The sequence below is a fragment of the Theropithecus gelada genome, chromosome 7b (assembly GCF_003255815.1).
Source record: "Theropithecus gelada isolate Dixy chromosome 7b, Tgel_1.0, whole genome shotgun sequence".
NCBI lineage: Eukaryota > Metazoa > Chordata > Mammalia > Primates > Cercopithecidae > Theropithecus > Theropithecus gelada.
In genome coordinates, this window is record NC_037675.1 from 8,392,535 (window position 1) to 8,420,001 (window position 27,467).

The window sequence follows — 27,467 nt, forward strand, 5'->3', positions numbered from 1 at the left end:
AAATAATATTTGTAGGGCACACTGGAGTAAAAGGACAGTTGTGGTCAGAGACAATCAGGAAAGAGCCCCAATTAACCTAGACCCTGGCTGTCTATTTGCAAGGCTAAAGTGCTCACTATCTGGCTTACTTGTAATGAATGTATGGCACATTGACTGAGCAGCTCTGTTCTATCTTATTTAAATCTTTACCCGCCCCTATTTTCAAGATCAACTGACTTGGACTTACGGAGGTTTGTCATAGTTCCACAATTAGTATATGTTAGAGCTAGTTTTGAGCCAGATTATTTGAAATGTTTCTCAGGAAATCTAGAAAGCAGTTACAAGTTTTAAGGAATAAGCATAGATGTAAAATATAAATTAGGGTCAGTTCTGCAATGCAGATGTAGTCACCAATAAATAATATATGTACTATATGATACATGATGTATCATGTATTGTATATAACACAATATAATAGAATATAATAGATGTAAAAGATAGAATAGTTATTATTTATAATAGTGTACAAATAAACATCATTATATATTACATGCATTATGTATATTATAATTAATATAAAATAATAATGAGCATTTATATACTACTTTATAGGTAGCAGCACTCTTATGAGTGCTTTTATACATAAATTAATTCAATTTACCTTCATAAGAACCCTCTGAGATAGTATTATTTCTCCCATTTTACAGATTAGGAAGGGAAGGAACAGAGAAGTTAAGAAGCTTGCTTAAGTTCACATAACTAGTCAGTGTTAGAACCAGAATTTGGACACAGCCAGCTCCTCCGAAGTCCTTGTCTTGAACTACCCCACCATCATGGAATGTGAAACTAGTATGAGGTCCATCTCCTGAGATTTCCAGGCACAGAACACATATTTCGTATGGCATTAATTGTTTGTTACCTCTTTTGGGAGTTTCAGTTCTGCTCAGTCACTGTTTAAGTAATTTCTCCCTAATTTTTCTCTCCCATGTCATGTTTCCTCTGCTTATTCAGAGTTTTGCACCCTCTCAATCTGCTTAAGATTGATCTGGCAGAGTCAATCCGAAGTGGTGGAGATCATTCCAGTTTCCATCTTGACCCCACTGATCTATAGTATGTCTATGTCCTCATCATCTGAATCATAGAATCCCAAATGCATGACAATGTATTGTCCCTGAAGGAAGTGCTGGCTCCAAGTTTCTGGAATATGTCTTTGTGTTCTGGAGGCCTCCCACCTTTCCTTCATTCCAGTCCCGAATCCCCAGCAAGCCTCCAAACAGTGAGGCCTAAGTATGAATATGCTGGGCCTTGAGCACTGATAAATTCTTGGCAGGAAAAAGTCTCTGGGGAAGGAGCCCCTGAAATCAGCACAGACCCTATTAGTATTTTCTGGAATTTGTGCTGTTACAGAGCTCTAAGTGGAGTGTTGTAGACTGTTTTGGTTTTCTCTGCTTCTATTGGGTCTGTCACAAACTGATTAGGACTTACTTGTAGTACGAGTTGACTTTGGGGGATTACAACTGGGTAGTAAATGGTTGAGTGTGTTGTAGTTGGTTGTAGAAAGCCTGTCAATGCCTGTCCTGTGCATTTGGGGCAAAATTAGCAATTTATTTAGGAAAAAAAGTACTTTTTACACATGAAAAATTATGAAAATAAGCATTTCAGAGAAGTGAGAAAATCAATGAGCATGTCCCACCAACCCCAAGGGGCTATGTTAGGTCCACATATCTTCAAAACAGCTAAAAATCATTCCAAGCAATTCATAATCTTTTATACTCTGAGATACATTTCTAGCCCTCTTCCTACTGTGCACATGTCTACAGCACGGAGTCCTACACATTTTTATTAGCTCCCTTGTTGGAAGCCTCAGCAGAGAGGGCTAGATGCTGAGTGTTTGGCAGTACTGGGGAACTCTCATCTCACACCAAGTGGCAGTTTTGGGCAGCGGGCAGAGTGGGCAGGGGAACGAGGCTCTTGCAGAAAGTCTTGTGGTGTGCTGGAAGAATTCACAGAGGAGACTCTTGCACCACTCTTGCTCAGTTAAGTCACTATTTGTGTGTTAATAAAAAAAAAACTTCAGCCTCTAGGGTCTATTTGTCTGATGCTCCTTACAGACATAAAATTTATTTTGAGCAATTAAAAAAGAAAAAAGAAAAGAAAAAATCCTCTTTTCTCCTTTTTGAAAAAATAATGGATTGTTATAATTTGTCATTGGCTCATGGGTGAGACAGCTCTGCTCAGCTAACCAATCATCTCCTGGGGTCAGAAAAGACCACTTGAGTCCTTTGCAATTATTTTATCCAATATGCACTAGAAACTTGGCACTGGGAGTCCTTCAGCTTTTCCCATGGGACCCTGCTCACTCCCTGATGGCTCTGTCTAAACAGCATCTCCCTTATTAGCTAATCTAAACTTTTTCTACCTTAGCTTTGAGTTCTTGGTTTATATTCCATGGTTTCTGGCCACCGATGCTTCTTTTCTTTGCAGATAGTGAATTTGGAAAATAATTCTTCCAAAGGAACGTTGGTATTTAGACAATAAAATCCTCTAGGGCTTTCCTTTTATGCAGACAGGGCCTCATACTCCACCTACTCCTTCATATTGCCTTTCCCGTCCCTTGTTATACCTTCCCCAGGAATAGTGATATAGCGATTTCTGTGTAAGCGAAAACAGTATAACCCAGGTTTTTGAAGTATGTCTTGGGCCAGAGCCAAGAGAACTGGCATTGCTTGTCCTCCAGTTTAGGATAACATTAAATTGCCATCAGGACACATGCGTAGCATTCACATTTGGCTTCGCTTCCTTCCATTTTGCATTTTTCCTGAGGCCAGATTTGTTGTTGTTATTATTTTTGATTTGGTTTTTTTTGTTGTGTTTCTGCCTCCACCATTGGCTTGAAACAGAGAACCAGCTAAGAAGAAAATATGATGAATTAGAAACGCTTCAGAAAGTTCTGTATTAAATTCTGATTCTGTCATTAACCAGCTGTATATTTAAGAACCCAAATTTCACAACAGTCAGTAATACTACTCACCTGAAGCCTTTTCTAATGATAATTAACATGAGATATGTTGAAAGCTTGTCAGAGAACATGCACTTAACAGATGGAAGTCTCTTTCCCGCTTTCTCAGGTTCACGAATGTTTACATGAATTTCAGGGAAATTTATGGTGCTTCTTCCCACTCTTTTAACATTTACTTTTAATGTTAAATACCAAATGGCTGGAATTTCTGTCACTTCCCATGATCCCTTTGTCTTCTAGCCCATACTTGGCTTTCTTAGGGATTGGTTTTTTTCATGTCTCTCTTCCTGAAATCTACTCACCAAACCATTGGATAATGGTATTGTCTTTCCTTATGCCAAGTTAATTAACTACAGCACTATTGATATAATGAGCCAGGTAGTTCTTTATTGTGAGGGGCTGACCTGTGAATTGTAGGATCTTCAGCAGTATCTCTGATCTCTACGCACCAGATACCAGAAGCAACCTCCACCCCTGTGCCAAGTTGTGACAACCCAAAGTGTTTCCAGACATCGTCAAATATCTCTTACACACCACAGTCAGTCCTGGTTGAGGACCACTGCACTATGTCCTTCCCAGTCTCTTTCCTTCAAGACTTTGGATGAATTTTGTCCTTACCAAGAAGCAACAGCAATATTGCCACATCATTTAGGAGATTCCAAATCGCCATGAGATTAGGTAAAACTCAAAGGAGAGAAGCAAATAACCTGACATGATTTAAATGGATTGCCCATGAGATGCCAGAGTTGACTCTTACCTTTTCTGAAATGAGGCAGGATAAATACTAATTGATATACATATTAGTGTTTGTATTAGTCTGTTTTCATACTGCTATAAAGAAATAACTAAGACTGGGTAATTTATAAAGGAAAGAGGTTTAATTGACTCACACTTCCACATGGCTGGGGAGGCCTCAGGGAAACTTACAATCACGGCAGAAGGTAAGGGGAAGCAAGGACTTTCTTCACATGGCAGCAGGAGAGAGAAGAGCATGAGCAAGGGAAATGCCAGATGCTTATAAAACCATTAGGTCTCATGAGAACTCACTCCTATCACAAGAACAGCATGGGAGAAACAACCCCCATGATCCAATCACCTCCCTCCCTCAACACGTGAGGATTAGAATTCAAGATAAGATTTGGGTGGCGACACAGAGCCAAACCATATCAGTGCTCTACATGATGCTCCTTATGAAACAAATCTAAATTCCTCACCATACTATGGCCCCTCATTTGGATGCTGTTTCCAACAAGGTAAATACAAAAGAACCCTCACTTCCTTAGGAAAACTATCTCTGATTCTGGAGTAATGGTTAATAGCAGTCCAAATAATGGATCACACATAGTACTTTGCTTCTTACCTATCTTACGTCATAAAAAGTTTGTGACAGTCCTGTACTGAGTGTCTTATTATCTTCTTTTTGTAGATAAAGAAATTGGAGCACAGAAAGGTTAAGGGACAATTGCAATGTAAAGTAATTAGTGGATGACTGAGGCTCAGTTTAAATGCAGGTCTGTCTGACCACAAATGCTTATAGCTCACCTTCACCTCACCTTTATGTTCAGTAGCTCCATGAATTGCATTTATAGCACAATATTGAGATTTCCTGTTTGTTTACGTATCCCTTGATTACTAGACTGTGAGGTCAGAAACAATGATATGCATAGTCCCAGCTTCCCCTTAGATATAGAAGCTGAATCTCTTGATCTGTTTTTATGTGTTAACATATTTAGTATATTATATATTAAGTAAGTGCTAGACTAGAAATAAAGAGGGTAGAATTATATTACCACATTGGGCTCTCCAGCATTGCAACATGGTTCTACTTTGTGATTTGAGGAACAGGTGCATGATAGAACTTGAACATTTGTCCACTGGAAATGAATCAGGTAAGGAATATTTGAGTCCCTTGCAAGTGCCAGGCTCTATGCTAGGAACTGGGGTTACAATGGTGAATCAGGTTAACATTCCCTGTCGTCATGAACAGCACAATGCAGTTACTGAAAACTGAAAAAAAAAAAAAAAAAAAAAAATGAAAACCTCATTAGAAAGCATCTGGCTCATCTGAAAATGTGAATAATAACCTAAAGTCTAAAAAAAAATAATTCAAAGTTGAGAGCTGATGAGTCAAACTTGAAAAATAAAATGCTGCCCACTGTTTCTGTATATGGAATCATTCAGAGAGACTCATAAAGTTAGCCTCCCTGTATAGCCACAAAAAGAACTCAGCAAATTTAAATCCCTAACTATCATCAAAAATGTTTTCAAGATTTATTCCCACCATCTAGGGAGCTGTTTAGTCTCCAAAGGATATAAAGTTTAATTCTTCCCAAGTATAATAGCATCCATAAGTTGTTGTGGCGGCTTGATCATTTCTCATCTTCAGCATAAACTGACCAGATTCTGACTCCCATTCCCTTTAAGTCTCTGAGATCTCCAGGTTCCTCTGCAGCTCTCTCCAGGGGGCACATGTAATAACCACAGCAATGATCTTTTCTATTTACTAGTATTTGCTTTTTCTCCTGGAGCATTCCAACTGGTTTAATCATAACTCCATCAAATTTTCATGTAAAATGTATTGGTAGAATCTAAATCTGTACCGTGAAGGAGAGATCTCCATGTTAAACTTAAAAAAAAATCTAGATATAGTTATCTCTATGTTGAAGGTTAAACAGATCTAGATAGATAGTTACAGAGATAGACACAGATACAGATAGATATATGCCAAGAGAAGTTCTTGGGAATGTAGTATCTTCCATTATGAGACTTCATAGAAGTAGGTAATATCTCACAAAGGGAAATAAAGTGTGATGTAACATGATTGAGGACCAGGGTCCATGGGCAGATAAAATACTAATAAACTGGAAATCTCTCATCATGAAGCAACATAGTAAGTAGCAGGCACAGAAGAGAATGGCATGAGTGAGTTTCTGAAGGACTTTTAAGAAGGCTTTAAGATAGATAGATAGATAGATAGATAGATAGATAGATAGATAGATGTAATCATCAACGGTTATAAGCTAAGAAAAAACATGCGTATTCTCTTTTCTGCTTCTCCCCAAAATTTATCCAAGAAAGAGTTTTGCTTCCTGATAGAATTTAGAAGGAAACCTTAAAAGAACTAAAGGAACCATGATGGTTGCTACTACAGAAAGAGGCAACATTTGAAGCTGTAAGATGGTGAATGTAAGGATCATCTTGAGGATGGACCATTAAAAAAGTGTTATACATGTTAAGTTTGAGTTTTTTTGTCTGAAGGCAAATATGTGCTAAGAAGAGACACCTATTTAAACTCAATGACCTTCTGTTGGATAAATTTGCTTTAAAAAAGTTTCCTAACACTGATCTTTAGTTGGTGTTTCACTCATCTCACCCCTTAAAATGTCACGTGCTCTATAACCTAACTCAGCAACTGCTACTTCTGATAAGAAGTCATTGTCTTCAATCAGATAGCTTAGTTCTCTTTTCTGGGCCAGTCTCCATTTCTTCATTCTCCATTTCTACCTTTGTAAGTGACCTTCTTTTCTTCAGGTAGAAAATATTAAAGTAAATATTTTCAAACAGGATATACAGCATCCCAAAACTGTTCTGCAATGAACTTGCCAGGTGGTAGTTGCTTGCTAGCATATGGCTCATGCTTGAACTTAGTACCGCTTGCCAAATTCAATTTTTAAATTATGTCTTACTTTTAAAAATCTCCTAAAAACATAAGAGGCCAGTTTCCTAAGCCAAATTTGTACACCAGTTATGCAAAGTGAGAAAGGTACTTGGAAATACATTAGGGAAAGTGTTGAACACCAAACAGACTTTATGGAAAAAGGATTCCTAGGTTCCATATTTCTGGTTTCCTTCTGTCCTAGAGGCTCTTAAAGGAAGTTCTGGGCCTTTTTTCTCACTTGTCTTCTAAGATGTACTATTTGCAAGGATATGGAAAGGAGAAAAAACACAAATACAAAACTATCCTAATATAAACTAGTCAACTGAAAATTCTCTGTACATGCCTTCAAACATTTTGTAGTTTTGTGGCATGCTTTTTGCTAACTACAGCTCATAAATATGTCCCAAAATAATATGTACAAATATGATGTGTTGGTTAATTGCCAGAATCTATGACAAAAAGAGTAATATCCTATCAAATGATCTGGTTCTAATTATTTCATGGTGATGCAGGTGTTCTTGCTAAACGGAAAGTGGCCATTACTTATTAGTAAACAAGCATGATATTGGCTGCTGTAAGATGAAAAATGAGAGTAATGAAAAATAATGAAAAACCACTTGATGCTCTCAAAAGGGACTTGCTATTTTGAGAAGCCTGGGTTCCAGAAGGTATTAAGCTGCATTTTATACCTGGGTAATTATATGGATATTTTTTCAGTTCTTCACTGGAACCTTAATTTTCCGATCTAAACACTGCCAGTTACATGGTAATTAATCTTTGAACTTTTTGATGACTTCAAGTATTATTAAGCAGTAACTTGCAGAACCATTTCATTACAAGGTAATGATTAGTTTTATATGCAATTCCCTAGAACTTTTCAGCTAAGAATTTCAAAATGGCTTGCAGAGTCAAATGAAGATGTTAGGGGGGGTTCTTTGTTCTCTTTTTTTTTTTTTTTTTTTTTGGTACAAAGTCAACAAAAAAATAGAAGTGAAATTCAAATTACTTATTCAATTTCTCCAACTTCCTGTAGATCCTTAGAGCAAGAATTCTAAAGTTTACATAATTCCATCACAATGTCAGACGCCATTTTTTAAATAAGATGAGCTACTCTGAAAATGAGTGAGAAGGAGTGTTAAGAAATAAATGTGGAATAGCCGTGCATTAATTATTCCCAAGTATTGCTCTTACTTAGTGTGGATTCATCTCTTAACACCCACCCTATTCGCCCACACTTTGCAAGGGCAATTTCTGTGTGCATATGCATTTTTCAAGAAATCAAGGATACATTTATTTAATGTTATAGAAAAAATTGCCTGAAGATTCCTGCCCACAACAAGGGGCCCTAGAAAATTACAGTTGCATTCAGATACAAACAAAAGGAACCGGAGAGAACTGTCATACTAGATAGGACTCTGAATTTGGAGTCTGATTCCTACCTAGACACTGAGTGCTAATAAAATGCCCTGGTATTGAAGAAAGATATTCTCAAAAAGAAGACTCGCCTCAGGCAAACACATTTATTATTTTATTTTAATTTTCCTCAGAATGCCAATGAAGACTGCCCAAGCAAACCAGCTTCTTCCCCAAATCTTCAAGTCAAAGTCTCTTCATTCAGAAGGTTCACTTCCAACAAAAATAATCAAAAACAGACAAACAACAACCTCAAAAACTCCACCACCAACAACTAAAGATTTTGTCTCTTGACTGTGGTTTCTTCAGGCTCTCTAAAAATATGGGACTTTGGGCTTCTCAACCTAGCAGATCTAGTTGCCAGTCCTGGATATCCAGATGTACTACCCAGCATGTATGTGGTATTAACAGGACAAGTTACTAAGTTTGTCTTCTTCCCAGTTTCCAAGAGGAAAGTTGAAATGAATAATATTTATCAAATATAGTTGTTTAAAAAACTAAATAAATCATGCCAGATAAAGTGTCTAGTTCATTGCTATTACAGAGTAGTGGCTCATTCAATGGGTTACTAACCAATCTTAGTAACAAAGGAAAGCAGAGTCTTCTCAATTCAAATTTCTAAGAATGTCCAGGGATTGAGGGTACTCTTAACATAAAGAGACTCTTTTAACAATCCCATGTAATTTGTTTACATAATTTTTAAGATGCAGACATTATAGATTGATTCACCCAACCCTATCCCAACACCCTTGTAGCATGTGTCCCAGCTCACTTAATGCTGGAGAGTTAAAGTCTAAATTTCCCAGACTCCTTGGCAGTCAGGGTTCCACGGGTAATCTGACTGTTACCAAGTCAACTCTGTCACTTGAGATTTTGAAGGCAAAGGTAAATGTGGTGGAATTGGCTGTTTTTGTTGTTTTGTTCTGTTTTCCTGTAGAAATTGAAACTGAAGTTCTATTCTATGGTCTGCAGTCTAATGGATACCAAGGGACTGCAGAGACAGCCTCAGGATTTCAATTGGAACATATGTACCAAGTGGTCGGCCATTTCTCCTGGCTGCATTGCTTACCGCTGGACAGGGCCCAAGCTTTAGCTACATGAACCTCCAAGACATTCTGTAACTCATTGCCCTTAATACATTTCTTTCTGCTTAAACTAAAACCCTGACAAATACATTAGCAGAATATCATTTGACAAAAAGGTCATGTCCACAAAAAGAAGTAATTTTACCTCATATCAAACTTCTGATTTTATCCTAAGGCCTCCACCCCCACGGGTTTCCTTCCCTTTGCAGGTTACTCCAAGTCCTTCCCTCTCCATTTTGCTGACGGATCACCTCCCCACCACCCCTGCCCCATGCTTTAAATATATTACAAAACTCTTAACTTGAAGGTCCTTGACTCTTGAAATGCATTTGTACCTTTTTTCCTGCAGACACTCTGACATTCTTCCATAGAAAGATTTAAGCAGGGCCTCTTTGTCCTGACCTATTTCAACTGTGATTAGCTGGAAGGATCACTCAGTAATCTGAGATGTTTGAGCCAAATGGAGAGATCAACAGGTAGAGAGCTGTCAGCAATTAACAATTGCCTGGTGCATTTTTATTTCTCAGAGTGAGCAAGTTGAGATGCCTGCAGGATACCAAGTTCTGGCATGAGGAAGACAAACTAGGAAAGGGAAAGAAGAGTGGTTTCTGCTCCTTTTTTTGAAATGACCATGGTTTTCCATTCTAAGAGTATGAAGACACAGCCTCCTGTGGGTCGCTTGTCACTGGGATGTGAAGAGGAATCTGTCATGCTGGAACAGCCCAAGGATAGTGAGAGCCAGTGTGCATACCCACAAAATATCAGCTTAACTGAGGTCTTCATGATGTGGGCATGCAGTCCTTTGAGAATTATATATAAAATATCATGGGGTGAGGACTACTATGTGTCTGACATTGGGCAAGGTGCTACAAATATCCCATCCAATTTAATCTTCAGAGATCCTGCAAGGTCAGAATTCTAATGGGAACTTCACAGACGAGGTAACTCCGAGTAGTTAAGTGACTTTTCTGAGTGCACAGCCAGATAGTTGTTAAAATTTGAACTCAGGTTTGTCTAATGTTCAGAGTCCATGTTCTGTACCACTGCACCACCTCTTGGAGTCAGCACAGCTATCTCAGCCCTGGACAGTTCATTCTGGTTGATTCTGAGAAATAAACTTTGTAGCGAGAAAGCCCTTTCTTCCTAATTCATAAAACAGGGCTTGAAAACATTTTTGTATAAAGAGCCAGACAGTACTGCTTTGTGGACTAAACAGTCTCTGATGCAAATAGTCGACTCTGCCTTGTAGAGCAAAAGCAGCTACAGACAACATGTAAATAGATGGGTATAGCTATGTTCCAATAACGTTTTATTTACAAAAACAAGTGGAGGACTAGATTTCATCCTGTGCCATAGTTTGCTGACAATTGCTGCAAAACTAAACAAATCCATTTCAGTGTTGCATGAGCTTCTAACTGGTATGAGCCAGAATGACTATAGAACTCTAAAGCCATACCTACATCTTGGGCCATTATTAAAGATTCTTGTCACATCCTGGGTGTGACTTACATTTGGTCAGAAGTATTTTGGACTGTGGCATCCAAGAAGCAAGCAATACAGTTTTTATCTTTGACCCTTGCACTTGTTTGATGACAAAGAATAGATTGAGACCAAGTACTTCAGGTTTCAGAGAGTTTACTTGTGTCCTTTGAGGCTTAGGGACAATCCTTTATGACAGAAATGAAAGGACAGAGTGTATTATGTTCAAAGCCCAATAACACTTACTTTTCTGACAAAACAAATGTCTAGTCATCCAACTCATCTCTTCACTTTTTCCAGTGTGAGGTGGAACAAATGTGGTCTTTGCATGAGAAAGAATGAGAAGAGAATGCTGGTAGTAACAGTTAATTTTTTATGTGACCTTGAGAAAAGCATTCATTCATCTGGGCCCAAGTTTATGCATTTTTAACTTGGTGATAATTGTACCAATGGGTGCCTCATACAGTTGATGTAAACTTTTAGTTGGTTGACACACGTAAGAAGACTGCTGCATAGTCTTGAGTGCCTCATGTACACGTGCTGGGTTCTTAACGCAGTGAAACTGACATGCCATGTCTCCAGGAAGGCATTCTGGTGCTTTCTTCTTGTGTGCCTTCTGGGCTATAAGATCAAGCAGAAACCAGCCAGGCAGGATGGCTCACGCCTGTAATCCCAGCACTTTGCAGGGCTGGGTGGGTGGATCACCTGAGGTTAGGAGTTTAAGACCAGCCTGGCCAACATGGTAGGAAACCCCGTCCCTACTAAAAAGAATACAAAAAATTAGCTGGGTGTGGTGCTGGGCACCTCTTGTAATCCCAGCTACTCAGGAGGCTGGGGCAGGAGAATTGCTTGAAACCAGGAGGTGGAGGTTGCAATGAGCTGAGATCGCACCATTGCACTTCAGCGTGGGTGACAAGAGTGAAACTCCATCTCAAAAAAAAAAAAAAAAAAAAAAAAAATCAAGCAGAGAGCAAGGTGTTTACTAGTCAGATGCCTGTGCTGAGGGGCTGGATGAGGAAGGGCAGTGCCACTCAGATAGGAGAGTTGAACTCCTGAACATCACATTGGATCTAACTCTCAAGCAATTGCAGAGTCATGCTCCCCAGCCCAGGTAATGGAACCCTCAGGGAATGCTCCCAACGACATTATTTCAAGGACGAGCATTTCTGAGTGTTCCACAAAATTCCATTCCTCCTCTTCATTCCCAGAAGGCTTTATAAAAGATTGGCTGCCAGATATCAAAACAGGGCTCCACCAATCAGCCTCCGTCCAGGCAATGATTTGTCTATCCCCATGTCTCCCTTTCACAAGGCAGGGATCCAAGCAAGAGCAGATAGTCAATGGAAATTGACGATCTAGCAATTAAAGCTAAGGATTCCAATTGCAGCTGAAGCGCCAGGGCTGGGCCTTATAGCCCTCAGAGCCATGGAGACTAAGTTTCAAATTTTGATAGCCACCCTTTTTAGCTGACCTTTAGCAGATGGCCCTGAGCCTGAAGCTGTTTAATTGATTATCCCCCAGGGTGCTGGGTCTATTATTTTCCCCCTTTGGCAATTTTCTTGCTTTTGACAGGTGCCGGTCCCCCCAGGTGGCCTTCTAATTAGGAACTTTCTGTGATGTGATGGCACAGTCCATTGTGTCCACTTTGGGACTTTTTCTACATAACTAGAAAAAATATAAAACTAGCAGTTCCATAGCTTGTATACAGCACTGTGCTTAGGACTGAAAGACTAATGTTACTTTCATCCAGCTACCTAAGAAATAAGTGAAATATTTTTGCCATATGGATAGTCATGAGGTATGTATCTAAGGGCTGTCCAGTTTCAGAACATCACTGAACATGGGTTGGGGGAAAGTACACTGATGTAGAAGTAATAAACATGAGACCCCACAGGGTTTTTTTGTTTGTTTGTTTCATTAACATAAAATTCACATATCATAAAATTATCCATTTTAATCATCGTAAAGTAATGTGTACAGTTCAGGGGCTTTTACTGCACTCACAATGCTTTGCAATTATCCGCCACTATCTAATTCTAGAACATCATTACCCTAAGGAGAAACCCTGTACCCATTAAGCAATCACTCCCCATTGCCTCTTTCATCTAGCCCCTGGCAATCACTAATCTGCTTTCTGTCTCTCTGGATTTGCCTATTTTGGCCATTCCATAAAAATAGAGTTATCTTATATGTGGCCTTTTGTGATTGGCTTCTTTTATTTAGCATAATGGTTTTGAGGTTCACCCATGTTGTAGCCTATATCAGTACTTCATTCCTTTATGTGACTGAATAACCTTCTGTTGTATAGACACACCACGTTTTATTTATCCATTCATCAGTTGATAGACATTTCAGTTGTTTTCACTGCTTGGCTATTGCAAATAGTACTGTTATGAATATTCCTGTACAAGTTTTGTCTGAACATATGTTTTACATTCTTTGGGTATATTTCCAGGAGTGGAATTGCTGTATCATGTGGTAATTTTATGTTTAATTGTTTGAGGAACTGCCAAACTTCTTTCCAAAGTGGATACACTATTTTACATTTGCACCAGCAATGTATTACGTTTCCAGTTTCTCTGTAACCTCACCAACGCTGGTTACTTTCCATATTTTTTATTATGGTCATCTTAATGTGCATTCAATGGCATCTCATTGTTGTTTAAATTTGTATTTCTCTAATGACCAGTGATGGTGAGCATCTTTTCATATACTTGTTGACCATTTGTATATCTTCTTTGGAGAAATCTACTCAAGACTTTTGTAATTTTTAACTGGGCTGTTTGTCTTTTTGTTGTTGAATTGTATATTCTGGATACTAGACCGTTATCAGACATATGGTTTGAAAATATTTTTTTCCATTTTGTGGGTTGTCTTTTTACTTTCTTGATAGTTTCCTTTGATAAACAAAATTTTTTTAATTTTGATAAAGTCCAAGTTATCTGTTTTCTTTTGTCACTTATGCTTCTGCTATCATATTTTAAAAACAAAATTGTGAAATTGAATGTCATGAAGATTTTTGCCTATGTTTTCTTCTAAGAGACATATAGTTTTAGCTCTTAGGTCTATGATTCATTTTGTCTTAATTTTTGTAAATGCTGTGAGGTAGGGTCCAAATTCATTCTTTTGCAAGTTGCCTTGAACCATCTGTTGAAGACTATTGTTTCCCTACTGAATGATCTTGGAACTTTTGTCCAAAATCAATTGACCATAGATGTATGAGTTTATATCTGGATTATTAATTCTATTTCACCGGTTCATATGTCTAGACTTATGCCAGTCTTCCCTAAATATTCTTTTGGTCAAGTTAATCCATTCTTTGAGCATCAGATTTCTCATATCTAAAGTGTGCATATTGGGAGGAAGGAGGCAGATGGATGAATGATAGTCTATGGTGCTTTTCTAACTCCCAAAACAAATGTTTTACAATGAAAATTATTTTTACCATTTTTATAAAGAATGGGAAATTCTATAGGCTCCTTTCTGTACCTTGAGGATGGCATTAAATTTAAAAATATTAACTAAGGTTACTGTCTAATTTTTTTAAGTTATCAATAGGCACAAAAGTACAAATACCTGTGTAGTTCTAAAAGATGTATAGAATGGGACTGACTTGACAATGGAAGAGACAAATATCTATATTTTTGTTGATAATGTTACTGGAAATCATGAAAATACAGCTTTGACTTCTCTAACCTTCTGTCATAATTTCTGGATGTTGTTAATCGTTTTCTCTTTTCTCTTTTATTTTTACAAAATAGAGATGGGGTTTTGCCATGTTGTCCAGGCTGGTCCTGAACTCCTGAGATCAAGCAATCCTCCCATCTCGGCCTCCCAAAGTTCTGGAATTGCAAGCATGAGTCACCACGCCCGGCCAATATTGTTAAGTTTTAAAATAATTATTTTAAAGGTATAGACCGAGTAGAGGTAGGTCTGGATGGATGGGTAATGATTTCAAAGTCTATTTAACCACTTTATTCTTTCCAACGAATTTCTTCATAATATGAACCCACATTATTCACATAACTCATATGAAACTCCCAATAAAAATCTTACAGGCCACTCTCAATAATTTCCACGCTGAACAGACCAGGTACATTCCTTGCTTGACATCTTCGCTGTCTAGTATTTGGAATGACATTTTCCAAATACTAGACAATGAACAGGTTATATCAGAATTACTGGAGTACTCCTTGCTAATAAACAGATTATTATAGAATCTACCCAGATTAATCAAATCAGAACATGAAAGGAAGAAGGAGACTAGAGAAGAAAGGCACTGAACAAACACCCCATGGAATTCTGATGCAGAGCAAAAGTAAAGTACACTTTTCTAATGCATAAGGGACAGCTGCACATAGTATATGGTACTGAAAGTTAGGACAGGCCTACTTCAGAATAGTTGTGGGCACTGGAGTTAGATATAGAATCATACAATGTTAAGCTTATAAAATCAGCTATGTGTTGGGGCAAGGAATTGTGTTAGAAACTATATACAACAGGCTGGTGCAGTGGCTCATGTCTATAATCCCAGCCCATTGGGAGGCCGAAGCGGGCAGATCACTTGAGGCCAGGAGTTCAAGACCAGCCTGGCCAACATGGCAAAACCCTGTCTCTACTAACAATAAAAAATTAGCGAGGTGTGGTGGCACACACCTTTAATCCCAACTACTCGGGAGGCTGAAGCATAAGAATTGCTTGACCCCAGGAAGCGGGAGTTGTGGTGAGCCAAGATTACACCACTGTACTCCAGCCTGGATGACAGAGAAAGACTCTGTCTCAAAAAAAAAAAAAAAAAAAAAAAAAAAGAAACTATATAAAATAAGGAAAGATGAGTTCAGAATTCAGCTGATACTATGGCAAAGATCAGAGGAAAAGATTCAATGACTGCTGTTCGTATTAAAGATTTAGGTACCCAAGAAATTGAAGTATCCAAGAGAGTTTCAATGACATTAGCTTGTAGAAAAGCAAAGTGAAGATAGGCAACATTTCTGTGTCTGAGTTCCAGCTGACTTTACTTCCCTAAGGAATACTGAGCTTGAAAAAGACTGAGACCATTGTGGCCAGCTTTCCTGCCTAAGGATACAGGTGGGCATTTACTGAGCACATGCTATGGGTGAGGTGAATTACTTGTTTTAATTCTGAAATGATCATGCAAACTAAAGTGCATCCGTAACAGGCAAAAGTGAAAACTTACGGAGTTTGAATACTTATCCAATGTCATACAAATAATAAATGGAAGTACTGAGATTCATATATAATACTATCCACATTTGATATACACTACTCAGAAAGTGTAGCCTAAGCCTTATTGGGAACTTATCTTCAGACCTAAGTAGCTTACTAAAGTGACCAGGTCATCCAATCTAACGGTAGCTAACTGGGAGGATTCATCCACTGTGGCAAATCATTTTAGGTTCATGTGTTTTCCAGATTAAGGATGTGATCTCAATCTGAAGTCTGGATTTTCATATCTTTCCAAATATTCTCCATCTTCCAATGCTACCTCTTACTTGATGATCATCTGACAGTTCTGAAAATTCTGACAAAGATTGATCTTTCTCCTTCCTGTCATCTGCTACATGGATTATTTTGGTTATTTTGTCTGTAGATTTTACAACTTATTATTATTCTTGTTTTAGTCCTTGGGGCTAATTACAACTTCTTTCATGCAGTTGCTTCTTGGGGGTTACAGAAGCCATACAGTGTGGTCCAGGAGCTGCTACCACATGGAACTGGTACACATTTTCTAAATGCTTGTTGAATTAAATTCAAAGTATAGTGAATCTCTATGACAGGAGGGACTTTTAGGCACACAAGATGAAGAGCGAGCAGTCCTGAGAGTGAGCTGCTAAATTCCTAGATTCCATTACATGCTTCATGCTGCTACCCTATTAGTATTCCAATGGAAATCATTTCCCATAAAATACATTTAAAAACCATAGGAACCCTAAACTAAGAGACCAAGTGGTCATCATCTATATCTCAGTATTCTAGAAAAGAAGTTCAAATTGCAAGTTTGCCACAGGGCACTAGCTTGCAGGTCCTACAGTGATGCCTACCAAGCTCTGAGGAAGCCCAAACACCTATTAAGATATAGGTGTGTGAGACGGGGGAAAGAAAGCCTTTTTAAAAAAGATAAAGGTGTGTGTGTGTGTATGTGTGCATATGTGTGTGCATGCGTGTGTGTGTGTGTTTGAAGGACAAAAATACACCCATGGCTTCCTTTCTATTCACCTGGTAAAATTAATAAGCTACACAAGTTCCTTCCCTCAGGTTAACAATGTTACCCAAATGCCTTGATGAAATAACATCTAGAACGTCTTTCTTCTGGAGAAACACAGTACTTTCCTCACCTGAAGTTTCTTTCTGTGGGCTTTGTGATTAGAAAATGATTTCCAAGTGCAAAATGCAGCTCTATGTACCTTCTTCAGAAAGTTTTTCAGATCCTGGGATGAGAAATAAGTAATGAGAATACATCATCATGTTACAAATAACAACAACAAAAACACCCTTATTTTATAATACTGCTGAACTTCAAGAAATCAGATAAGAGAAGGAGCAAAAGTAGTGAAATCAAGGATGGCGGTGGTTATGTTACTGATTGAGAGGTGTGGAGTTTCCTAGTCTCCTGGTGACTATTTTCATCACCAGAAACAATTCAAATGATTGGAGTCATCTAAGCTGAACTGACAGTCATACAGATAAATTTGACAAGACTTACCAGGGCTAGCCCCAGGGAAGGGTGAGGTATCTTATGCCCCCTATCATCAGAAGCACTCACTTGGTCAAGTGAATATTCCCCTACTCTTTCAAAAATATTGGGGGTCTCTAAGTATAACAAAGACTACTAAAACTTACACGTGTTTCCAACCACTCTCTGGAGTGAGTGACAATTGAGAGCCACTGAAATGGGGGTTGTGGCAATCCAGGTTGGCAGGGGCTGGATTGCAGTTTTACTTAGACCTGGATCATTGGCCAGGAGGTATATTTTAAACGCTCGTTACTCACCTCCCCCTTAGCTTTCCAAGAGGGTAGAATCAAGTCCATTTGTATTCAGCTGTTTGTCCCCCTCAATGGGATCATCCATAAACCCACATGAAATTTCCAGCGAAGAAAAATTTAAACAATCTGGCAGCAACTACCAAAGCCAAAGTACAAGCTGCAGTGATGGGAATTTGGCTGAAACTTGTCTCAGATGATCCCTATCTCACGCTCTTAACTCCAGTTGATAATCCGAGTCTGCACTCTGCTACTTCCCTGGGGGAAAACATATTCCATTGTTGCATGATCTGATATTCCTTGCCTAACTATGGAGCCTATGGAAGTGTCAGGATTCCAGATTAGGAGCACAAGTGTACAGGCAATTGGGCTGAGCACAGACATCTTGAAACATTGTAGGCAGTGGCTTGTAGGACCTTATTTCTGACTCTGTAATTAGATACAGTAATGGATTTAGATGCAAAAGCTTTGACCTTGCACGTGTTATTTCCTCTAGCTAGAAGGTTCTTTAGCTCATTCTCCATCCTTCCAGATTTTGCAGTGTGATCTACTCTGCAAAGCCTGACTTTAACCTGAAACCCTACTGCCTGCCAGCAGATCCCATTACTTCTTTTTCTACGATTTGTGCTTATCTGTGAATGCCAAACTTATGCTTGCCTTGGAGCCTTGCACTTTGCACTTGCTTTTTTTGGTCTGTGATATTCTTCTTCTGAATTTCATATGTTTGATTCTTTCTCATCACATATAGCTCACTCAAATGTTTGTACCTCAGAGAGGCCTTCCCCGACTATGCTGGATGAAGCAGATCCATTCCTCAACACTTTTCATGACATTATCCTTTTAAAACTGTTCAGCACAACATTTGTCACTGTCTGAATTATGTTACTTATAAATATATTTAATGATCACTAATTTATGGCAGTGATTTTGTATGTTTATTTACTAACTGCTTATGACTATCTCGCATCTTTAAAATATATGCTCCAGGAGGTCTTGCCTCTCTTGTTCACTGCTATATCCCTAGACCCCATAGTAGATGTTCTATAAGTATTTTACAAATGAAGAAATCAATGGCCCCAATATTGTCCCGTGCTTAGTGCTATTAAAACTCTTAACCACATTTTCTTACAATGACTTCATTAGAGATGAGTCCTTTAACAATCCTGAACTCTCTTGAAGGTCAAGTTCTGTGTCATCTTCCTGTGTATAATACTAGAAACTTGGTGCACAGCCTGGCGTATAGTATGTGTTTACTAAGAATTTGCTAAATAAAATAACAACTTGGCTATGTAGTTTTTACTTTATTCATATTTTGTTCTGTGGCAACAGGTTTGCTCAAACTCACAAGCAAGAGACCAAAGAAAGCATCTAAGTCCTTCCAAAGGCTTGACCTCAGTGGGTGCTGTGCAGAGCCGCTGCCTCAGACTCCACCAACTCCACCAACTGCTGGATCCTGTTCTTTGCCCTCTGGCCTTAGCAACTGGCCAGCATCTCCCACTTCCTCATCCTTCTACTTTAGAAAAAGTTGATGCACATTTCTTTGTTCCCTTACTTGACTTTCTTATGTTCAAGAAGGTGGCCTTCAAAAAGATGCACCACAGTTTGATGGAACTTATTTTCAATGCAATTGAAAGCAAGAATTAGTGTTCAAAATATATAGACTCTTTGAAACCAACATTTAAAAAAATTAAAAATTAAAAGAAGAAAAAAACAGATATAAGTATTGCCAAAACATTCTTGGAAGAAGAAACCTAAGTGACCACAACCTCAGTAGTAATTGAGAAAAATGCAAATTATCCATATGACCCAGCAATCCCTCTGCTGGACATATCCCCAAAAGACATGTAATAAGAACCTCAAAAGTATATCTGTGCTGTCATGTTCACTGCAGGACTATTCATAATAGGCAAAATATGGAAACAACCCAAGTTCCCATATACATATGTATACAAAGGAATATTATCCAGCATTAAAAAAGAAGATCCTGACATTTATGAATGAATCTGGAGGACAATATGCTAAGGGAAAAAAGCTAGACCCAGATAAAAATACTGCATGATTTCACTTACACGTGGAGTCTAAAGAAAAAGTTGAATACATGGAAACAGAGAGTAGAACAGTGATTACCAGGGTAAGGGAGGGGAGGAAAATGAGGGGATATAGATTTAAGGGTACAAATTTGCAGTTACATAGAATGAATAAATCTAGAGTATGTAGGATGAATAAGTCTAGAGATCTAATGTACAGCATGGAGACTATAGTTAATAATACTGTATTGCATACTGAAAATTTGTTAAGAGAATAGATTTTAGGTGCTCTCACCACACATACACACACAAAAATGGGTAACTATGAAAGGTTATGGATGTTAGTTTGCTTGACTGGAGTAATCATTTCAGTATACACACACACACACACACATACTATGTTGTACACTTAAATATATGCAATCAAATTCATTTTAAAAAACAAAGAATACCCATTAAATACTTGAGTAGTACAAAAGAATCAGTAATAACCCTTCAAACAACATCATTTAGGCAAACAACACCAAGTGCTGACAAAATATGGAGCATTAGGAAATCTCATGCACTGTTGGTAGGAATGTAACTTGGTACCACCAGTTGCAGACCAATTTGGCGATATCCAGAAGCTGAACATACCTTTTGGCTCAACACTCTCCATACTGGCAAAACGGTAGTACAAGGGTACAAGGAGATATGTGTGATAATGTTCAATGTAGCACAGTGTTTAATAACACATGCATAAATTCTAATGTGTTTCTAAGACAACTAAATTAAAGGGCTAGATCTACACGTAGCAACATGCGTATGTCTCAAGAACACATGCTGAAATAAGAAAGAAGGATTCATAAAGCATGACAACAATTACATGAAAGTTGAGATGTGTCAATAAATGATAGTCAGGTAGATGGTCCTTAAAATGGTAAAAGCTAAATTTAGAATAATAGTTATTTTAGGTTGCAAAGAGGAAGATGCATTCTGACATGAGTATAGAGAGGATAACCATTTTATTTGTGATATTTTATTGTTTAAGCTTGTTAGTAACTATTTATGCATCTATTATATTTTTATGTATTTTAAGACATAAATATGCCCTAAATATCTTATTAAATATTTTATTAAAAATAATTGTACCCAATATCCTTTGTACGTATTGATGACTGCACAAGCCACATCGTGCCACACTCTCTTTCTACAACCCAGAGCCCCTGGCATTCATGTGCTTTCAGAGCCGAGGGTTTGACACAAGTGTTAGTCCCAGAAGAATCAATAATAACTTTCCAAAAAAAAATCCAGAAAACCTTTCAAAAAAAATCCAGAAAGCCAAAAGTCACCGAGAAGAAGCCAAACACCTTCACAACTATTTACCCAGTGGGTGTTTGTACACAAACTACCTGATACATTCCTATATCCTAGGTCACCAGCACTAACCTAGAACACTAAAATCACTTCCCATCTCCAGTCATAGTTTCTGCCTCTGATGTAGTCCCAGCTCTCCTGTTTGAGTTTCTGTAACTAGACACTAGCTCTTACCCTCTGTACCCCCAACTAGAAAGAGCTCTCTGACTACTCAGTTGCCCTATAACTCAGTTCTCTTGGGGTTCAATTACCTGCATTTATTTCTTGTGATTTTCTCCTAACTTATGCTTCATTGCTGATATCTGTGGTTCCCAACTGGACTGCTCATCATAATCACTACTGACCCTTTAAAACATGCAGATCTCAGGCCAAGCTTGGTGTCCCGTGCCTGTAATCCCAGCACTTTGGGAGGCCAAGTCAGGTGGATCGCCTGAGGTCAGGAGTTCGAGACCAGCCTGACCAATATGGTGAAACCCTGTCTCTACTAAAAATACAAAAAATTAGTGGTGACGTGTGCCTGTAGTCCCAGCTACTTGGGAGGTTGAGGCAGGAGAATCACTTGAACCTGGGAGGTGGAGGTTGCAGTGAGCAGAGATCACACCACTGCACTGCAGCCTGAGTGACAGAGCGATACTCCATCTCAAAAGAAAAAAAAAAAAAAAGAACATGTAGATCTCTGTGCCTCTTCCCAGACCTTTTGAATCAGAAAATGTCCTAAAGGATTCCGATGGTCAGCCAGATTTTCCAAACACTGACCTTGATCGTGCTTCCTCTTGATTCTCTCCCTGCACCTCCTACCCAGACACCTAAGCCTCTTACTAAGCGCTACCTGGATGTGCTTCCCTACAGCTGTGCCCTGGCTCTCCTTTCTCCTATTCCTCCTTAGCTTCAGGGATGGAAAGGGCAGAGAGTGCACCTTAGGAAGAGAAGTTTCATCTGCAGTAACAACAATTTATTTGCATTCATTGTAGGAATTTGCCTGAAAAAGTACAGCCTTCCTCTTAATTTATACTGATAATTATTACTATTATTTGTAATACTGTGTTTGAAAAGGCACTTGAGAAAATATGGACTTACAAGCTAAATTTTTAAATAATTTTATTTTGAATAACTTCAGATATATAGAAAAGTTGCAAAGATAGTAGTACAAAGATTACCTGTTCCAGTGATGTCAAACTCAATTCGGCCAATGAGCTATAAACTAGAAAGAACCTAATGCCTTGTAGGAACTCGGGCTACAACTACTGAGCAATATTGTATTCGAGAGTATTCTATAGGCCAAGGCAGTCTGACTAACCTGTCTCTATGGATAATTTATAACGCACTAGAAGCCAGTTACCTTTGAACTGTGGCTCACATAGTGGTGGGAAACTATATAAGAAAAGTAAGCTTTATCAAGCAATAGGATCAGCCTGAATCAAAGCCCACTGCAGCAGTTTTTAATATATAGTCAGTGAAGACACCTGGGGTACTCCCTAGAAAGCAGAATCATGAACCCAAGGGCAAATAAACTAAAACCTCTAAGGATAGAACCTGGGTCTCTGCATTTGTAACAAGCTACTCAGGGATTTTTATTCACAGTAATATCTAAAAACCAGTGGGGCAGAGAATATGCTCTGGCAAGCTGAAATAAATGTTAGCTATTATTTCTGGAATTTGCATAACCACATCTCCTGTTTTCATTTGACCAGTTCACAAAGCAAATTAACTTTCTGGCTATATTTTTCCTGAATTCCATCAGTAGGTTGCCTCTGTGGGGAACAGGACTTTCTATGCTCCAACATTATTAATATCATTATTAACATTTAACATGGCATTAGGAGCTTATGATGTGCCAGCTCTGTCCGAACACTATATAAGTTATCTCATTTAAAATTAACAACACTCCTTTATGGCAAGTATTATTATTCACATATTAAAGACAGGGAACTGAGGTTAAGAGATTGTGCAAAATTGCACAGTAAGTAAACATTAGGGCAGGAATTTAATCTCACGTCACTCTGACCTCAAAATCCATGTTCTTACTTCTACTCCAACACCATGCCTCCCCTAAACCAGCAGTTTAAAAATTTTTTTAAGAAAAATGGGGGTTGGGCATGGTGGCTCACTCCTGTAATCCCAGTACTTTGGGAGGCCCAGGTGGGCAGATCACCTGAGGTCAGGAGTTTGAGACCAGCCTGGCTGACATGGTGAAACCCCATCTCTACTAAAAATACAAACAATTATCCAGGTGTGGTGGCAGGCACTTGTAATCCCAGCTACTCGGGAGGCTGAGGTGGGAGAATCTCTTGAACCCAGGAGGCCTAGGCTGCAGTGAGCTGAGACTGCCTCTGTACTCCAGTCTGGGCGACAGAGTGATACTCTGTCTCAAAAAGAAAAAAACAAACAAAACAAATAAAAGTAAATAAAAATGGGTTAGAGTCCCACAGAACCTCACCGTGTGTTCCTCTAATTACAAGTTTCAAACAGTGATGCTAAGAAAGCCAGTGGCAGGGAGTCCTGCACCTTGGAGACAGGACCCCTCTACCATGATGGGAAGACATTCTTGGACACACAGACCACACATTCTTCCTGTTCTCATGCTGTGAAGAAAAGGAAGACGATTTCTATTCCCAAAGAAAAAGAAAGGGTAAAAATAAGTGAAAAAGTTTGCTTTAAACAACAGACTTTCTGGAAATCACCAGAGATTAGGAAATTCCATAGTAGCTGATAACATTAACTATAGAACAGGTGCATGTCTTTAGTAGAAGATGAGAAAGAAAACAGAATAGAGGACCAGGACCTATTCTTAGGACTCATGGTAGAAGAATAAACATGCATCCAAATGGATTAACTAGAAGGGAAAGGCAGTACTGGGGACATGGAAAGCAGGGGGTAACAATTAAAATAGCAATTTCATTTGGTGGAAGAACTTCTTATAACAACTGGAAAGCATAAGCAATTTGGAAGGAGTAAAACAATTTCATGGATATGGATTCCCCTGGGATCCGGCTGTTTTTCTCAGCCTTTTAACTAATTATACGTGTCACTGGAGAGATGGAGCATCACTTAAAACAAACAAACAAGGAAAAGTGGTCAAAGAATTTGGTTAGTGCAAGTTAAAGCTAATGTCCCTTCAATCAGACGTTGACACAGAAAGTAGTTAGCTCTGGGGCTTGTCAAACTTAACAAAAATAGCCTCACTGTCTTTAATTCTTAAAACATTTCACTGCTGACCTTCACAAGAATAAAATATTTGCTTTACTATTGCAAGGCAAAGTTTCAGCAAATCTCAACATGTATAAAAATGCTTTCTAAGTATATGTAGATTTTTCTTTCTTCCCTATTGCCACCTATCCCTACCTTGATCGATCCTGAATTTGATTGATATGCCCAAACTTTAAGTTAATTGATGTCAACTTGAAGCAAAAATTAATGCAATTGTTAGAGTATTATCCAAGATTAGTTTCACTCGTATTTTTGTTTCTAACCAGTCTCATCATATCTTTGAAGAACGCACACAAAAGTAGGAAATGGTTATTTTTGGATTTTGCTTCCAATTCCCCAAATAAGATTAGAGCAGATTACATAGCATTTCAAACACATTTTAAAAATGAGAAATAGTAAAATCCTATTGTCTCTCCTGTAGAGTTTACACCTGAATTGTCTTGTCTGCGTTTGCAAGGGAATAATACATATCTTGGAATGGGAGATAATATCTACCGGGTAGATAGAGTCAAATAATGACTCAGACATTATATATGGAAAATAGTATTTGTTCATTGTTTTATAAATACTATTGTCAAATAATCCTTAAATGTAAAAAATAACAAAGATTTTGAAATGAGTCAAGGCCCTTTGAGAGTCAAGGCTCTAATTATTTAAAAGAGAAAAAAATAATACAGAAATAACAAACAAATATAATTTTTGATTCCTAAATTGTGTTAGGGCTGATATTTGAATGAGTGGAGTTTTGAGATTGTGACTTTTGAGTCAGAATTTTTGTAGATTAAAAGACTATAAAGTCCAAGATCTATAACTCTGCCTCAGATCCAGAAGACCATAAATTGTGATTAAGAAGGAAGGACAAAGAGAAACTTCCTGATCGGAAGTAAAAGCCATGATTCTGTTAATAGCTATAACAAGGCCAATTAAAAAAAAAGGGGGGGGCAAAAACCCTTTGTGTTTGTTCTTTCCAGTAGATGATTAGAGTGTCACCATAGCCAACTTTTAACAAGATACAGGTAGATGAGGTGGAAAAAGCATGTTTCAGCTTCCAGTCTCATAAGCCTCAAGCTGAGGCTCCACTATTCTTGACTATACTGTCTTTGGTAGCCTAAACATCCCTGGAGATTTTAGTGACTTAATTTTCTTCTTACAATGAAATAACTCAGATATAAAAGTTCTTTAAGAATAGGTTTAATGTCACTGCTTAGTCCTAGAAAGGTATGTAGAGAGTGATACAGGGAGATATACAAACAGAGAGGTAAGAAAAGATGATTTTTGTATCTTAAAACTATCTCTAAGAGTGCTAAAAATCCTCATAATGATAATTACTGGTTTTGAGCACCTGTCATGGGTCATGCACTCAGAATACATTGTGTCATGATCGCTACTAACTTCTTATATCCACTCCCACAAAGGAGGTGTTACATTGAAATATTAACGGAAACCTATAAACAATTAGAAGCATAATGTGCACTTTTCAAAACAGTAAAGAGGAACATGAGAATAAATAAAATTGATTAACCCTATGGAAGGCAGGAAATATAGAGCTAAAACTAAAGGAAAAACATAATAAGTAGAAAATTCAAAAAAGGTGGGAGAAAATAAATTAACACATATCAGTAACACACATGGGCTAAACATGTCGGGTAATGAGAGAGAGAGCTTGAAAAACATTCATCTCTATGTTATTTCAAAGAGAAATGAACATAATACAGAATTAACAAAGACAAATATCTTAAAGGGTGCTATTTACAATAACATCAGAACATGTTAAATATTTAGGAATAAATTAAATTAATAAAAATTATAAAAACTTCAAAAATGAGCAATTCAAAAAATTAAAAGAAGTTAAAGTCCAGGTACAGTGACTCACACCTGTAATCCTAGCACTTTGGAAGGCTGAGGCACGTGGGTAACCTGAGGTCAGGAGTTCAAAACCAGCCAGGCAAACATGGTGAAACCACGTATCTACCAAAAATACAAAAATTAGCCAGGTGTGGTGGCACATGCCTATAATCCCAGCTACTCGGGATTGAGACTGAGGCAGGAGAATTGCTTGAACCCAGGAGGTGGAGGTTGCAGTGAGCCAAGATCATGCCAGTGCACTCCAGCCTGGGCGACACAGCGAGACTCTGTCTCAAAAAAAACGAAAAAGAAAAGAAGTTAAAGAAGACCCAGTTAATTGAAAGATATTCTATAGCCATAGAATGAAAAACTTTATGTTGTCAAATTCCAAATCTTCCCCCAAACTGATCTATTGAGTCAATGAAATTCCAATAAAGGTGATTCCAACAAAGATCCAGAATGTCCTTTTGGTGGAAGTTTACAAGTTGATTCTAAATGTTTATACGAAAATGCAAATGGCCAAGAAAAGGCAAAGTAATATCAAAGAAAAATAAAAATGAAGGACATACCCAATAAGATATTGAGAGCTGTTATAAATCTATATTAATGAATACAGTGTAATATTGAGATAAAGAGGGAAAAATAAATCAGTAGAACAGAAAAGAATACAGAGATAATTTCTGAAACATACGGTTATCTGATTTATGACAAAACTGACATGGCAATGAAGGCAAAAGTGGCCTTTTCAATAAATGGTATTGTGCCAACTGGATGCCAATGGCAAGAGAATATGTCTTGTTCCTTACATCTAACTATATACAGAAATAACTAAAAGTGGATCATCAACCTAAATGTGAAAGGTAAGACAATAGAGGTTTAAAAACCCATAGGAGGATGGCTTCATGATCTTAGAGTAGGCAAAGATTTCTTAAATAGGATATGAGCAGCACTAGCTTTAAAAGAAAAATAAGTTATAGTACATTAGATTCAGAATTAAAATATACTGACAAGGGAGTGAAAAGTGTAGTATGTGTGTGTGTTGGTGGAGTGTCCAACACATACTTTTCCAACTCAATCAGAAAAACACAGTCAACTCAATAGAACAATGAACAAAAGTTTGAACAGACTCTTTACAAAAGAAGAGACTCAAATGGTTAATAAAATATGAATATAAAATACTCTACTTTATTAGTCATCTGAAAAAATGCAAATTAAACCACAGTGAAATCCCACTATTTCTCCATTAGAATAAATCAGTGAAAAAGAAAAGAGATACAAATGGTTGGTAATGTGGATCATCAGAATTCTCCATACAGTGCTAAAAATTTCTTTGGCAGTATTGACTACAAGTTGAATATATATACCATATGAGTCATTAATCCCACACTTAAATTTAT

The 27,467-nt window shown here is 37.9% G+C and overlaps 1 protein-coding gene across 1 annotated transcript in view; it reads right to left on the reverse strand.

Moving 5' to 3' along the window:
• LOC112628891 (cytosolic carboxypeptidase 4-like) overlaps positions 1–27,467 on the reverse strand; it is a 464,052-nt gene that overhangs the window by 218,495 nt on the left and 218,090 nt on the right. The window lies entirely within an intron of this gene.